The sequence below is a fragment of the Sciurus carolinensis genome, unplaced genomic scaffold (assembly GCF_902686445.1).
Source record: "Sciurus carolinensis unplaced genomic scaffold, mSciCar1.2, whole genome shotgun sequence".
Lineage (NCBI taxonomy): Eukaryota > Metazoa > Chordata > Mammalia > Rodentia > Sciuridae > Sciurus > Sciurus carolinensis.
The window spans coordinates 404,777-420,202 of record NW_025920174.1 but is presented as its reverse complement, the minus strand read 5'-3'; the positions used below and the strand labels follow the sequence as shown (position 1 = coordinate 420,202).

The following is a 15,426-nucleotide window of genomic DNA, read 5'->3' as shown; positions in this document are numbered from 1 at the left end:
GTATTGTACATTCAAGGCCAGTCTCAGCAACTCAGTGAGACTATCTCAAAATAAAAGATAAAAAGTGTTGGAGCATTAACCCAGTGTTAAAGAGCTGGTCTAAAATGTGCAAGGTCATGGGCTCAATCCTCAGCCCACAGAAGAAAACCAAACAAAACAAGAACTTCATAACCACCACGGTTTTCTGGTACCATTAACTGGACTGGTGAAGACTAGCTGAAATGACAACGGGTTTGGTGAGAATCCTCAAAAATCTCTTTTCAGAAGATCTCAAAGGTTCCAAACACAAAGTAATGATAAAGAGATGGATACGTGTTCGGCATGGTGGCTCATGGCTATAATCACGGCGACTCAGAAGTTGAGGCTGGAGGATCACAAGTTTGAGACTATCCTAGGCAACTTACTGAGATGCTGTCTCAAAAAGAGAATAATGCGTTGGGGGATGGGCACATAGCACAGTTGGTAGAGCACTTGCCTTGGAAGCACAAGGCACTGGGTTCAATCCCGAGTACCACAAAAAAAGGGTGGGTTGGGGATGTGGCTCAGTGTTTAAGTGTCTCTGGGTTCAATACCTGTAACAACAACAACAAAAAAGATGGAAGCATTCATTACCTCCATTTGATCCATACCGACTGCATACCTGTATTAAAATATCATATCCCATAAATATGTTCAATTATTACTTGTTTAAAATTGATTTAAAATGTTTAAGATGATTTGATCATTACATACTTTATACATGCATGAAATTATAATACTCTACCCTATAGATTTCTATAAAATAAGTTTTCAAATAAATAAAAAATACTAACAAAAAATAAAAAATAAATTCTTCTTCTCATAGAAAGGAGGGATAGTGCTTTACAACACTATCTGTGTGATCTTGCTTTTACTCAAGGGTGGTACTGGGCTGGGACCCCTTTCTTAGACCCACAACCCTGGCTCAGGTCCCTGCTATTGGCTTGGCCTGCCCATGTCAGTTCGTTCTGCACATCATCTCCTGTCCCTTGCTCTTTTTCACACCAAGAAATAAGGAAAAATGAAAATCAGCTAGAAATGGGTGAGAAAAACTGAGTATTCTGAGAATGGTAGGCTGAAGGCAAGAAGGAAATTGTAAGACACTTCCAATTTCTGTTCCTAAGTAAAGCTATTCAGTTCTTACTAAAACTGCCACTTGTCTTATCTGCAGACTTTCATCTTCCATTTGTTTCAAATTAGTTACTAAGTGAAGTTGTTTTCAGTTTTCCATTGATTTAACTTTGTTGGGTTTTTTTTTGCTTGTTTTTGAGACAGGGTCTCACTAAGTTGCTGAGATCGGCTTTGAACTTGGGATCCTTCTGCCTCAGGCTCCCATGTTGCTGGGATTACATGTGTGCACCAGCAATCAACCTCATTTAAGTTTTTTTTAACTGAGGCTGAGGTAGGAGGATCGGGAGTTCAAAGATAGCCTCAGCAACTTAGCAAGGCACTAAAAAACTCAGCAAGACCCTGTTTCTAACAATAAAATATTATAAAAGAGGGGATGTGGCTCAGTGACTAAGTGCCCCTGGGTTCAATCCCTGGTACCAAAAATAAATAAATAAATAAATAAATAAATAAATAAATAACAGTCAGCTCCACAGACCTTTGGGCACTTGGTCAAGACAACACTAACTGTGGGTCCCCATAGCTGGCAAATTATTTGACACTCCCTCAAATTGACATTCTTTAAATATTTTTTCAGCATTTTCTTAGTTGTGGTACAAAGAACAGATTGTCTACTATTAAATCTGAATATCTCTTTCTGTACATTAAAAATAAAGGATTTATTATATGTCTCTGAAACACAAAACTGCACTGGAATATTAAGGAGCAATTACTCAAAGTGTTGCAAGGGAAAGAGCATTCATGAATGAGGAGTTCCTCACGGTAAAGGAAGAGGACGTTGTTGATTGAAGCAGGTAGACCCAAGAGCCAGTCACAAGGCCCACAGCATCAGGAGAAAAACTGGGCAGCAAGTCTCATCTAAGTCACACAGAAGGAGTGGATTTTTAATAATGAGTGTTAACCATTTTACCAGGACACAAAAGTTGGTCAGAAGACAGAAGGATGGTGGACATCTTCATTATTGCCCTTTTCCATGAGCATGGGACTCACACATTGAGAGATTGTAAATGACAACATTCACAATTTAGAAACAAAATATTTTTTGTGGTTTTAGCGATTGAACCCACAGGGGGCTCTCCCACTGAATGATATCCATCTTTTTTATTTTCAACAGGGTTTTCCTAAGTTGTCAAGACTGACTTCGAACTTGCTATCCTCTTGCCTTAACCTCCCAAGTAGCTGGGTTTAGAGTAGTGTGCCACGGTGCCTGGCCATTTGAATATTGTAAGTGAGGTTTTGAGTGTGTGTGTGTACCTATGTGAACCCTGGTCCCTGTGAATGCTAAGCACATGCTTTACTGCTAAGCTGTGTCCCCATCTGATATTTACATTTTTCTTACAATTGATTTTCAAGTCACCATTTTTCTACTATTTACTGATGGACAGTCTACCTGGCTTACACTTTCAAAGATATGCTCCAAACATACTTACTTGTTCTTTCTTCTGCTTTGCACATCACAAATACTTCCCTACCTCTCTGTACTTCTTGTTTTCCTGGTAGTTTCTGGATTTGGCAATTTCCTGTCAAAAATATTCAAGAGTTTACAATGTAGGTAATAAAATCAATCACTCATCTCTGTTCCTAGCACTAACCCACACATTGATTTGTCTGCCGTCAGGGGGCTGTCAGCTGGTTGGTGTCAGACTCACAGGTGTGTCTGAGGTTGCTCAGAACACTTACCAGACGGCAGACTAACACTGCTCACTAGTAATTCACTGGTGTTGATGGGGAATGGCACATTGGTTGATATTTTTGTTTCCTTTGAGGATCGTTTGCCAGTTGTGTGAAGATTCTTGTGTGAATGCTGGAGTGAGGGCACCCTACCTCCCATATATTCTCATGATTCCTTTAAAACTCAGCATCATCAAGACATAATTATTTTACCATAGAAATCACCCTTTCAAAATATACAACTCAGTGATTTTGTGGTATATTCATAAAGTTATGAAAACACCATTGCCATCTAATTCTGGAATTTGTGTGTGTGGGGGGGTCTACTAGGGATTGAACCCAGAAGTGCTCTAAAACTGAGTTATACTCCCATTTCTTTTTATTTTTTGAGACAGGATTTCCCTAGGTTGCCCAGGATGGCCTTGATCTTGTGATCCTTCTGAGCTGCTCAATATCCTGAGTTGTTGAGATTACAGGCATGAGCCAGGGCACTTGGTTCTATTTCCAGAACACTTTTATCTTCCCACCAAAGAAGCCCAGGACCTAGGAACAGTCCCATTCACCCCTTCCTCAGCTACTGGCATCCATTAATTTATTTCTGTTTCAATAGAGTTGCTGATTCTAAACATTTCATAGAAATGGAACCTTTGATTTGTGTTTGGTTTCTTTGACTTAGCATATTTCTACGATTCATCCATGTTATATCACGAATCAACACTTCATTCCTTTTGATTGCCAAATAATATTTCATTGTTTGACTTTTTCACATTTATTGCCTTTTCATTTGATGGACATTTGGGTCGTTTCCACTTTTGAGCTATGCTGAATAATGATGTTTAGAACATTTCTGAAAAGTTTTTGTGTTGACAAGCTTTCATTTCTCTTGGTACCTAGGAGAATTGCTGAGTTATAAGGTCATTCTTTTCTTGATGTTTTACCAGGGATTGAACCCAGGGTCACTTAAGAACACAGAACCACATCCTGAGCCCCTTTTTTTTATATACATATTTTATTAGAGACACAGTCTTGCTAAGTTGCTTAGGGTCTCATAAGTTGCTGAGGCTGGGTTTGAACTGGAGATCCTGCATCCTCAGCCTCCCAAGCTGCTAGGATTAAGAATGTGCCACCAAGCCCAGTTCATAAGGTAATTCTATGCTTTGTCATTTGAAGAACTGATAAACTTTTTCCAAAGAGCTACACCAAATTGCATTCCACATAGCCATGTATGAGGGTTCCAATTTCTTGGCCTTCTGTTCACTTTGCTACTGTCCTTCTTTTTTAGTATAGAAGTCTTAGCAGGTGTAAAGATGATCAGACAGGAAAAGCTCATGAACCAGCTCATGCCTGTCTTTTTTGGTAGGAACCACGACTGGGGCAGCACCTTCAGGTCTATTTACTCCACAAAGGGCAATGGCAGGGCCAGGCAGACCATTGTAGGAAGATTGGTGTCATAGCCCTGAGGAAGGCCCCAAGCAATTACCAGGAGGCCACCCTCACATAGTGGAGTAGTGAGTAATGATGGTGCCCCTGTATTTAGAGCTGAGCTTCCCCCTGAATGTCCCTGACACTCTTCTTGGGTAGCCACCCCAAGGCACATTTTCTCAAGGCCTATCTCCCACATTGATGCAGGTGACATGCAACAACAGGGCTCCTGCCATCATTTGCAGGGCCCTGGAACATCACTTGCTGATGGAGGAGAAGCCACAAGACTATGAGCTGGGACAAATCATCTCCCAACAGCACAGTAAGTGGGAAAATCAGATGGTGGGGAGCCATGTTGAGGAAGTGCACTCAGGTCAACTCGTAGACCAAAAGAGTAGAATCTGACCCAGAAGAACACTCCAACAGGGACTGGTGGGCCTGGTGCACAAAGAAAACCACTTTGGCACTGATGGAAAGGTCTCCAGGTTCTCTGATCAGCCCCAAGGGCAAGTGCACCTCCCCACCAGGTGTCCAACCCTGCACAGCAACAGGCATTCAATGCTGACACCAGTGAGAAGCGAGGAAGAAAGCAATCTTGCAGGGGTCATGTGGCCCCAGGGCTCACCGAGAGGAGTGTTTTCAGAGGAAGATGGGAAAACAGGGGCTAAGGATGCAGTTGATGCATTTGTGGACTGAAGCAGTACTATTGAAAGCCTTCTCCATGACCAGAAATCCACTCTCTGTGCAGAGCATTGTCAGTATTCTAGCAAGCAGGAACAGGACTAAATCTGAAAAAAGAACAGACTGGGAGACCGCCTCAACAGTCTGACACTGCACAAATGGCCAAGTCTTCTGTGCCTGAGTCCACTTGCCTAGATGGAATCAGTAGAGCCAGGTTATTTTCCCTCACTAAAATCAGATGAGGGCTTCCTAGGCACGTATGCCACAAAGCTGACCTGTAATTAATGCCATTGCTGTTTTCTTTTCTGTGAGCCAAAAGCCCACAGTAGCCATGATCCCCTTTCTGTCCTTGCTGAAACTGCATCCAAAACCAGCCTGTGAAACATTCTCTCATATCCTAATCCACTGATTATGTTAAGTGAGTAGAGTTCATGGAAGTAGAAGGCTAAAGCCTTGGTAGTCTTGGAAATTCAGAGCACAGGTACATCCATCCAAACCCAAATTGAGAACAGGCTCTTTTTAGAGGAGGGTGGCAGGAGACAGGTGTTCAGGCCAGGGACTCGCTGGCCATCTGAAACCCACTGGGGGTTGTTGTATCCCTGGACCATAGCAAAATGTGAGAGTGAAGCCGTCCCTTTCCTGGTCTTTGGAATGATTGATCTCAGTAGGGCAGCATTTGGGATGTGGCCTCCCATGTAGGATGCATGCTCCACATGGAGCTGGCTAGCAACAATAGCAGAACATGGCTAACATGAGGTGTCTGAGTTGGTCATACTTTCCTTCCTTGTCAAATACTTGGGGAAAATAACTTAGCAGGGGACTCCTGTTTTGGCTCTGGGTTTCACAGCTTTCCATTTGGTTCTGAACTGTGGCTGTCCACTGTGGCAGAGGGTGTGGCACCTGCAAGCTATGAAACACTTACCAACGAGGTGATTTAATGGGAGATATGGAGATTGAGAGAGGGAAGGAGAGAAAGACAGGAAGAAGAGGAGGACTACTACTAGGAGAATGAGGATTAAGAGGAGCCCCCACCAAAAGTATATGTGTGCTGAGGGCATCCCCCTCTTCAGGTCTTCCTCCATCCATGCCCAACCTTCTTCCATTTTTCCCACTGCTTAGTGTTGTCTTCATCTTGACTGAGTATTTCATGATCACATCAGAGCACTCATCATGGGATGCTTCCCCCAAAACCCACCAGTGAGCATTGCTGAACTGGGGGCCAAACCTTGAGCACATGAGTTGTCTGTGGGAGATTTCAGATGCAATCCCTAGGGGTATCCTTTGGCACATTCAAGCTGCAGGAAAGGTGCTCATGTACATCAACATGTTTTTAATCTATATACAAAAATTGTGAATTTTGAAGACCAATAATAATGAACTTGTGGTAGAGACAGTATGGTTTGTGTTTTTTGTTTATAAAATCTAAGTCGCATTTTTTAATGTGTAGCCATTTGCCAAATAGGACAAGAATCTTCATAGCCAAGAGCTTCCTCATATGATTGCTTTTTCGGTGTTCATTCTGATGTCTTTGCTCTGTAGGTAGGGATTGAGAAGTTCATTGTTTGGTTATTTTCACAATATTTTATTATGGGAATTATAATATACACTTAAAATGGAAATTTTAGAAATGATAAATGAAAACTCAATCTTGGAGAAATTCTATCACTATCAGCTAGGCATGTAATCAATCCTATAAATACATATATTTTACATGAGCTTGTAGTTTACCTAAGATTATATAATAAAATTCTGTTGTTGCCTTTGTTCCTCATAAGTATTATATCTTTTCCACAAATAATTATTTAAATTTTACTTAACAAATATAACCTATTTTTTCTTAACCAATTCTCCATTGATGTACTTTTGTGTCTATTCTTTGCATTATAAACTACTAAAACATTTTCATATATAATTTTTGTAACTATGCATAACTATGTGTTCCAAAAATTTTAGAATGAAAGTTTTTTCTACAAAATTTAATTTTCTTGAAGCTTGTTACTCTTTTCTGAATGAAACTACTCAGTAAAATTTACTAATAGCCTATGGATTGTTAAAATGTTCATTTTTTCACTATTGTACAAATCTTCCAGGGATCCTTGCCATGTAAGAATAGGTACATGATCTAATTGGGGATGATAGAGTCTCACAGGAATGCATTCAAGTAATTAATAAGTAAAGGTTTCACTGGGCTTTGAAGTCTATGCAGAGTTTTTAAAGGAAAAATTATAGCAGTGATGATTCTTCCAGCCATAACCATCATCAGTGTTATTCCAAACTGAGGCTGGAAAATTACACATTTTAAAAATAGGAATAGCAGGTATTGAGACTATCATACTTTAAATTCTTTATAAGGCTTGGGGAGACATGAGGCAAATTTTGAAAGAAGAGATAAGAAACCATTTTTAGAAAGGAAGGACAGAGGGAAAGAAGAAAGAAAGTGTTCGAAAAGAAAAAGGAGAGGAAAATACAGTAATTGTAGGTGGGAAATCACAGGTGCCATGGTCACAAAGTGTAGACTGTTGTGAGACACAGATTCTGGGGTTGGCACTGAATGCAGATCGGTGCCAGTTCCATCTGCCCACCAGCTGATCAGACTTTCCTTCAGCAAATGAAGACTGGTCCCAATCAATGTTTGATATTCATGCTCAATTACTTTAACATTGGCATGTTCCTATTCATTTCCCACAGTCTCCCTTCTCATTAACTCCACCTCCACCACTTTGGGATGGAAAGCCTCAGCCTTGCTTACAAGGCAGGGCACAAAAGCATAGATATTAATCATATTTTGGGGAACAGAGGAAACAGTGGGAGAGGCAGGAGAAGCATATGCAAAATCAGGTTGAAGATCTGGCCAGATGTGACTATCTCCCTGTCTTAATGCTGCTGGCTTCTCAAAATTGGAAGCGCCAATTTGATTATTTCTGTCCAAAGTGCAAAACAAGGGAAACCAGTCTTCTTATTTTGGGGTGCAGTAAAGTGGGAGTAGCATTAAAATAATAGAGTTAATACCTTGTCATAAATTTCTCCTATATTTCTTTACTTGTTTTTATCCCTAAAAACAAATTCACACTTGTTAAGGGGTAGTTTTTAAAGTAAGCTTCAGCTTAGTCTTCTGATTCCTAAACTGCATTGTTCAGGGTTGGTATAGTGCAGTTCAGTTTTCTCACGTAAACTCGCTGTTTTTGAACTTTCAGCGCATGTTCCTAGAGGGCACAGATGATGTCTTTTATATAGTTACTGTGTCCTACAGAGCTCATGGTGAGTGTTTGGCTGTAGCTTTAATAATGATGATCATTACAAGTTAATACAACATTACACACAATTCTTAACAGCCATTATCTCCAACTTCAATAGTCTTTAAGCTTCTCTTTCAAAACCAAGGTTGTTTCCACTTTCCTATGCCCCTCACCTGGCACCTGGTCTGGGGCTCTAGTGAAGATAGTGAAAAAAAAGAAGAAATTTAGAATACTAAGTTGGTTAAAATTGTATGGTGACCTGGGAGCCAGCATGTGTTTATGTGTGGTGTTCGCTTTGGGAATGTCTTCCAGTCCTTAATTTACTTTATAAAGCCTCCTAGCAAGTAGCTGTAAAGTCTTGTACTTTCCTTCTCTTCTGCCTCTTTGTCTTAGTTTTTCCCTGTCTGGTCCATTGTTATTAATTAAGAATGAGGAATGTCTCTTAGAGCTGTTCACCTTGCTATTTTATTTTCCTTTTTCTGGGTCATTTGATGCTTCTTTGATTCAAGACTAAATTATCTATTTCAGTCTTCATAATTATTCCATCCATCATGTCCACATACATTTTAGTCTTATGTCATGTAACTTCTAGTATTTTCTCTGTGGGGTCTTCGCTGGATATAGGAAGAGAATTTTCAAGTATGCTTTTTTAATATTTAGGATAGTAAAGAACTCATTGATATATTTGGTCAATCCCTTAAAAAGTTACAGAATAACAAGTTTTTTTTTCCCAAAAATGAGGGTAATTAGGACTGGAGATAAATATGTTGTGAATGTAATAATAAAAATATTATTTAAACTATGATAAAAAATCAAATTGCTATTTCTTGGTGAGGATGTTAAGGCACCAGAAGCTGAAGGGAATGTTTGTGAAAGAACTTCTGTGAGAATGTAGATTTAGTTGCTAATGCTAGTTCTCAACAGGTAGCACCTTGGGCCTTTGGACAGTTGTGCATTGCATAGTTGTTAGCTTCTCTGGGAATGAATGTCACTGTCACCAACCATACAATAAGAGTCCATGTGGTGACCAAACACCCTGCCTAACATTTCTACTAAGCCCTGAACCACCCTCAATTTTGGGTCAGCAAGGGTAAGGTGCTAGTTGGGCCAGACCCCAAATGACCAAAAGGTAAAATTGGTAAATTACCTAAAAGGTAGGATCACAGGATGATACTTAAAGCTGCACCACAGGATGTAGGATTGAGCCAACATACATTGTTGAAGAATTGAGATGATCTGGTAGCATGGTGATGGGTAACTTGTAGGCATGAGATTGCCTTCCTTCATGCTGCATGGGGTATTTTGGCTTCCATGAGAGTTTTATGTCTACACAAGGCCATGTGCTCGACAGTGTGGTGAGATGGCTCTCATCATGAGAGGAACAGGACTCCAGCCCCAGCCTCTGATTTTAATCTTCTCTGTTCATTCTGGAAGAACACAGTATGGTGTGAAAACAGTGGTCAAGAATATTGGACCATGGTGCCCTAAGACCCCGGAAAAATGGCAGCTACAAAGTCAAGACTTGATTGACCAGAGACAACCAGCTCAGGTGTAACTGATGAGACTAGCAGGAAGGCTGAGTGGAGGCCCAGCCCCTTCTCTTCTAGTGCAGTTATACCAAGGTTGTTCCAGGCTACCAGGTAATTCCAACACTGCATAAATTAGAGGAACTGAGATAGAAACCCAGGCAGGTCACTATTTCCTGTTTTTCATTGTTTATTTCTCTGAATTGAAAAATATAAAAGTTTTAAAGCAAATGACATGAATCGTGGAGGAATGTGTTTTACTGAGCCAGTGTTCCCTAATGATCTTTCTCATTGTCATCTACTAATGACAAGGCCTTACCTAAATTTTTGAAGCCTATCCTCAATGGGCAAGGACAGATCATCTAAAATTTTAACCCGATGCTCCCTCTTATAAATATAAAATGCTATAAGGGTGCTATCGGAAAGTTGAAAATGGCTCATCAGTTACATTTGCCTGTGTAAACGTGTTGCAGGTACATTTTAGGAAACGGGAGATTTGAGTTTAAATATAACTTTATCAGTCCAAATAATCAAAAGTTGGGCTTCCAATTGACATTTAGATAGAATGACTTTTTTTCATAAATGAATTACTGATGAAATTAAGCAACAATATGCTTGTATTTTAATTCCAATTAAAAGATGAGGGTACTGATTCTTGAACGATGAGGGTAGGAAGGATGGGGATGGAGGGGAGACAGGTAAATATTACTGTCAAGTAACTAAGACTTAATCCTGGCTATTAATAGTGGACATTTTAATTTTTTGTTTTTCATAAGTAATAGAGGGGTTGTTTTCTCCAAGTAACTGTGCAAATTATTTTTTGACTTGCTCGTTTACTCCATGCAAGCCTTATTACCACATTTTCTGGCCCTGACTGTCTCATCTACATGTAGTAATGATCAAACCATGGCACGTAAGTGTTCTGTAAATACAAAAGCACTATTTGAAGCTGGTAGTAATTTGTTTTACTTTCTAAAATTATTTGCTTATGAGCTTTTTAATATCTCTTATTTTTCATTAATGTTTTTAAAAATATTTTAACAGTTCATTTTCATAGTGAATTTATGAATATAATTGCAATCATAATCAGAATCACTTAGAATATTCTTTTGAGTTTGACAAAGTCTTGGGTTCTATTCTATTTAAATTTCACAGGATGTCTGCAGTTGGAAACATCTGCACTGATCTACCTCAGCTCAGGAATCTGATTATTTTCTATTCTTTGCACCTCTTTCCGGCTATTTCTAGTCACATGCCAACAACTTTTAGATATGGAAAAATAATTAGTTTAGAGAAAATGACAAGCTGTGTTATGAGAAATTGTAATAAAGTTAGCAAGTTTGACTGACTATTATGTCAAACAGAAGAATTGAACCTGTTGACACATGGTCCTTGGGAACCCAAAGTCCATAACCATTCATTCTGGAATGCTTAATCATCAGAAGGTCCTTATTGCAGATGATATGAAGCAAGATCTAATACTTCTTTTATAACTAGAGCAGCAGAACACTTGCTCTGCAGGATACCCTCATAAGGAAGATTTCTGTGATTAAATGAGTTTGTGAAATTTGACATTCAACATGCCCTTTTGGAAACCCACTGTGCACAATATCAGCTTAAGTCTACGCCAAAAATAGAATTTTGCCTCTGTATTTCTCAAATGCATTTTACCCTAGCACATCTACCTCTTACCCACCAATACCTCTGCTGGGATATTAGTTTCCAACTAGGCTCAAATATCTTCAGATGCTTTATAAGCTTGTTTTGCTGTTTCTGAAGCTTTTTAAAGAAAACTACACAGACTTTCTCTGCTTTTAAAAGCCTATAAGAGAAAAATCATCAGCACATCCTTGAACATAGTAAAAGGGATTTTTAGGGTGGGAAATACACCGTGTGGTATTGCAGTGATGGATGCACTTGGGGAAACCCAGGGATGTGAACACCAAGTGAGTCCAACTGTGAACCATGGGCTCTGGTGATAAGGACATGTCCCTGTGGTTTCAACAGTTGTGACACATGCACCACTCTGTCGGGATGTCGGTAAGGGGAGGCTCTGCATGTGTCCGGGCAGGGGATGTAAAGAAGAGCTCTCAATTTTGCTGTGCATCTAAAACATCTCTTTAGAAATAGTCTTAAAAGTAGATTAATTTGTTCAAGACAGTATAGATTGATCCTAACAATCTAAGAAAAGTAATAGTGACAGATTCTAAGTGTTGACAATATGCAGTTTTACATGTAGCCCTACTCACAGATTCATTTCATTCTTGCTGCACATTCGGTAGAACTCTTATTATCTACATCTTACAGATGAATGGAGACTCATAGAGGCTGAGGAACTTGCCCGAGGCTGCAGGGTTAGGACTGGTGAGGTGGGTTCTGAGAGGCCACTGCCTCGAGTTCATGTTGTCGAACAGAACCTCCAAGTCTCTGGTCAGTGCTCAATTCTCTGCTCACATGCCAGCCTTTCTGGGAAGACTTGGCAGAGGCCCCAGGTACCCAGACCAATGGCAGGTCTCTGGATCTGAGGAGCATTATGAAATAAAACAGAAGCTTATTCAAGCATCCTCGCTGGACAAGAACTTGTCCATCTATTTTTTGGGGGGTCTCCAAGACCACCCCAGGTCCAGTGATTCATGGGAATGACTCAGAGAAGTCACCCTATTGTCATATCCTTGGCTAATTCTATAGTCGTATCATTGGTTATGATTTATCATAGTAAAAGAATACAAAGCAAAATCAGGACCGGGAAAAGGTACATGGGTCCTAGTCTGCAGGGAATGAGTCGCCAGCTCCTGAGCCCTCCCCCAGTGGAATCACATGGGATGTCCTTGGTTGGATTGGGACAAGAAGCGGGGGTATATTTCCAGGCAGCTTATTTGAGACTCAGTGCCCCGAATTTTTCCAGGGGCTAGTCATGTAGGCATCTAGACCCTCTGCATAGCATGCACCAAAAATCTAGACTCCCAAAAGGAAAGAAAGCAGATGCCCTGCAAAAATAGTATTACTGATAGAAAATCTAGGCACAGAGAGCCCTTTTTTCACTTAGAGAAAGTGGCCATTGTGGGGGAACTTCTGCCATTCAGGGTCACAGATACCAAGCCGGCCTTTGAAGAATAGCAGTTGCAAGAATGCTATGGTCACTTTTTTCTGTTTCTTTTGCCCCTCAGAATTTGGCTCTGCTTTTAGAAAGGACGCCATCATTTAAAACCCTTACTGTTCCAAAAAGACACTTGACTTCTGTTAAGAGAATGGTGACTTTTTTGGTTTGAAATCTGTAATGCTCATCTGTGTCATGTTGAAAGGAAAGGCCACCTTGCCACACACAGTGCAGCGAGGGTTGCAGCGGATTAGAACACCTTTTCTGTTTGGGATGCAAACAGGGTTAAATTGTGTTTCTTCTTTTCTTTTTTTACACTATCTAGACAACCAGAAAGAGAATGCTGTGTCTTACAAGGCGACCTGCTACTTCGCGCTTTTAAGAGTTTAATCAGCGGAACAGGGAAACCAGAGAGGAGCAGGAGGAAGGCGACTTCACCCGCCGGAAAGTGGGCGAGGGAGCGCCCAGCGCCCCTGGCCGCGGGGCCTCCAAGGGCCGCATTGCAGACGCGGTGGGGACCCTGCGGCGAGCCGCCCGCCAGGGCACTGCGCGGCGAGCGGGATGCAGTCTGTCCCCTGGCTGAACGACCCCATGGCCCGCGGTACGGCGGCCTGCGCTAGGGATGCGCAGTTGCTGCAGGGCCAGGACAGGTTGCGGCCCGCGCCCGCGCTGCTGGCCCCGCTGTGCTACTGGGAGCCTCTCTAGGCCTCGGTCTCCATCTATGGCTCGGCTGCCGCTCAGGCCGCCTGCGCCCGCGACACCAGAAAGATGACACTCAACATCTGCTCAAGAACTTGCAGCCTCATGAACTGAGCCCCACGGATACCGGCTCCCCATCCAGGAGGAGGAAGAGAGACCTGCTGCCTTCGAGGGACGCCCAGCCCCCGGACGAATATGAGCCATCTTTCAACAGTAACATCACAGCATTTGCCCTGAAGGCCAAAGTCATCTACCCCATCATTCAGAAGTTCCGGCCCCTGGCCCATGGCTCCTCCAACCCGTCCCTGCAGAAGCACCTGAACCAGGCAGTCCTGCCGCATCAGCCTGTGGAGACCTCCCTGGCCAGCAGTCTGGGCAGCCTGAGCCAGACTGAGAAGGACAAAGACAGCAACTCGTCCACCATCCACTCAGCTGCCAGTGAGGACAGGTTCCTCAGCTGCACCTTCCTGCGGTGAGCAGCTTCCTGGAGGTGCTGGCCTGCGAGAGTGCAGACATTACCTGTTTGTCTACAGCCTTCACTTAAAAGACCTGCGGAGTTTGAACATGGCGCTGAGGCAGGAGAAGCACATGATGTTTATTCAGGTTTTTAAAATGTGCCTCCTGGACCTTCTTCCTAAGAAAAATGCTGATGATGAATTCCATCAGAAGATTCTGTCAAAACAAGAACAGGATTTGGAGGAATTGGAGAAGGCACTTCAGGTCAAACTGTCAAGCACAGAGACGAAGGGCACCGGTGCCTCTGGGTACGCCACCCTGGCAGACATGGAGAGGAAGGAGAGGGAGCATGGGGAGTAGCTCCTGGGTGACATGGAAGCTTTCTGGAAACAGATGGAAAACATCCAGCACTTTCTTGTGGACCAATTTAAATGTTCCAGCTCCAAAGTGTGGCAGCTCATGATGACTGTGACAGAAAGGATGATTGCAGCTGAAGGGCTCTTGTGTGAGTCTCGGGATCTGCAGGCGCTGGACGCCCTGGAGAGAACCATGGGCCGGGTGCACGTGGCAAAAATGATCCAGTTCCTGAGGATGCAGATCCAGGAGGAGACCAAGTGCCGGCTGGCCGCCATCTCCGGAGGCCTGGAGCTGCTGAGCATCCAGGGGAAGCTGTCTGGGCGGCAGAAGGAGGAGCTGCTGACCCAGCAGCACAAGGCCTTCTGGGAGGAGGCAGAGAGCTTCAGCAGGGAGTTTATCCAGAGAGCCAAAGAACTGGTCAAGGAGTCCCTGGCTCACCAGGCAGAGAGGACAGCAATGCTCACACTGGCTCAGGAAGAGGAGCAGAGGAGCTTCCTGACTGATTCCCTCCTGAACTCTGACCCTGAGGAGTTTCTCAAGGCTTTTCACAGGATCCTGGAGAGGCAGAGATTGATGCAGAGTGACCTGAGGAGGAGGAGGAGGAGGTCAGAACCGCAGAGGCCATGGCTGCCCTCTGCCAGGTAGGTGGCCTCAGCTACTAGCAGAGAAACCTCAGGTTTTGTGGAGACAAGAGCTGCACATCCTGGGGCAGGGACCCAGGCAGGTTCAGGATGACCAGGAGGTCACACCCAGGTGTGGGTGCTCCTGGGCAGCTGGTCCAGCCCTGCCATCTGCTCAGCACTGGAGACACAATGGTGGGCAGGATGGAGCCCCTGCTTGAGGGGCTGCCAGGAGTGCCTCAGAGGACAGCTCCAGGGGACAGGCAGCAGCTCAGGGCAGGTCAGCCTGCTGGCCTCCCTCCCCCTCACTGTGCAACCATGGGAACACCACCTGGTCTCTAGCCCTCAGTTTCCCCCTCTGGAATGGGCACAGCAGGGGTCCTTCACAGTGAGGACTGAGTGTGTGGGAGGTTCTAGGGATGCAGCTGGGATGTGGGCGTCCCAGGCCACCTTGGCTTCCATCACAATAACTGCTGAGGAGCACAGAGGGGGGAGGGGTGGGAGGGGTGGGGGAG

General features: G+C 43.0%; 1 pseudogene; it reads left to right on the top strand.

Moving 5' to 3' along the window:
• Positions 1 to 13,370: 13,370 nt before the first annotated feature.
• Positions 13,371 to 14,953, top strand: LOC124974771 (ellis-van Creveld syndrome protein-like; annotated as a pseudogene).
• The last annotated feature ends 473 nt before the right edge of the window (positions 14,954 to 15,426 follow it).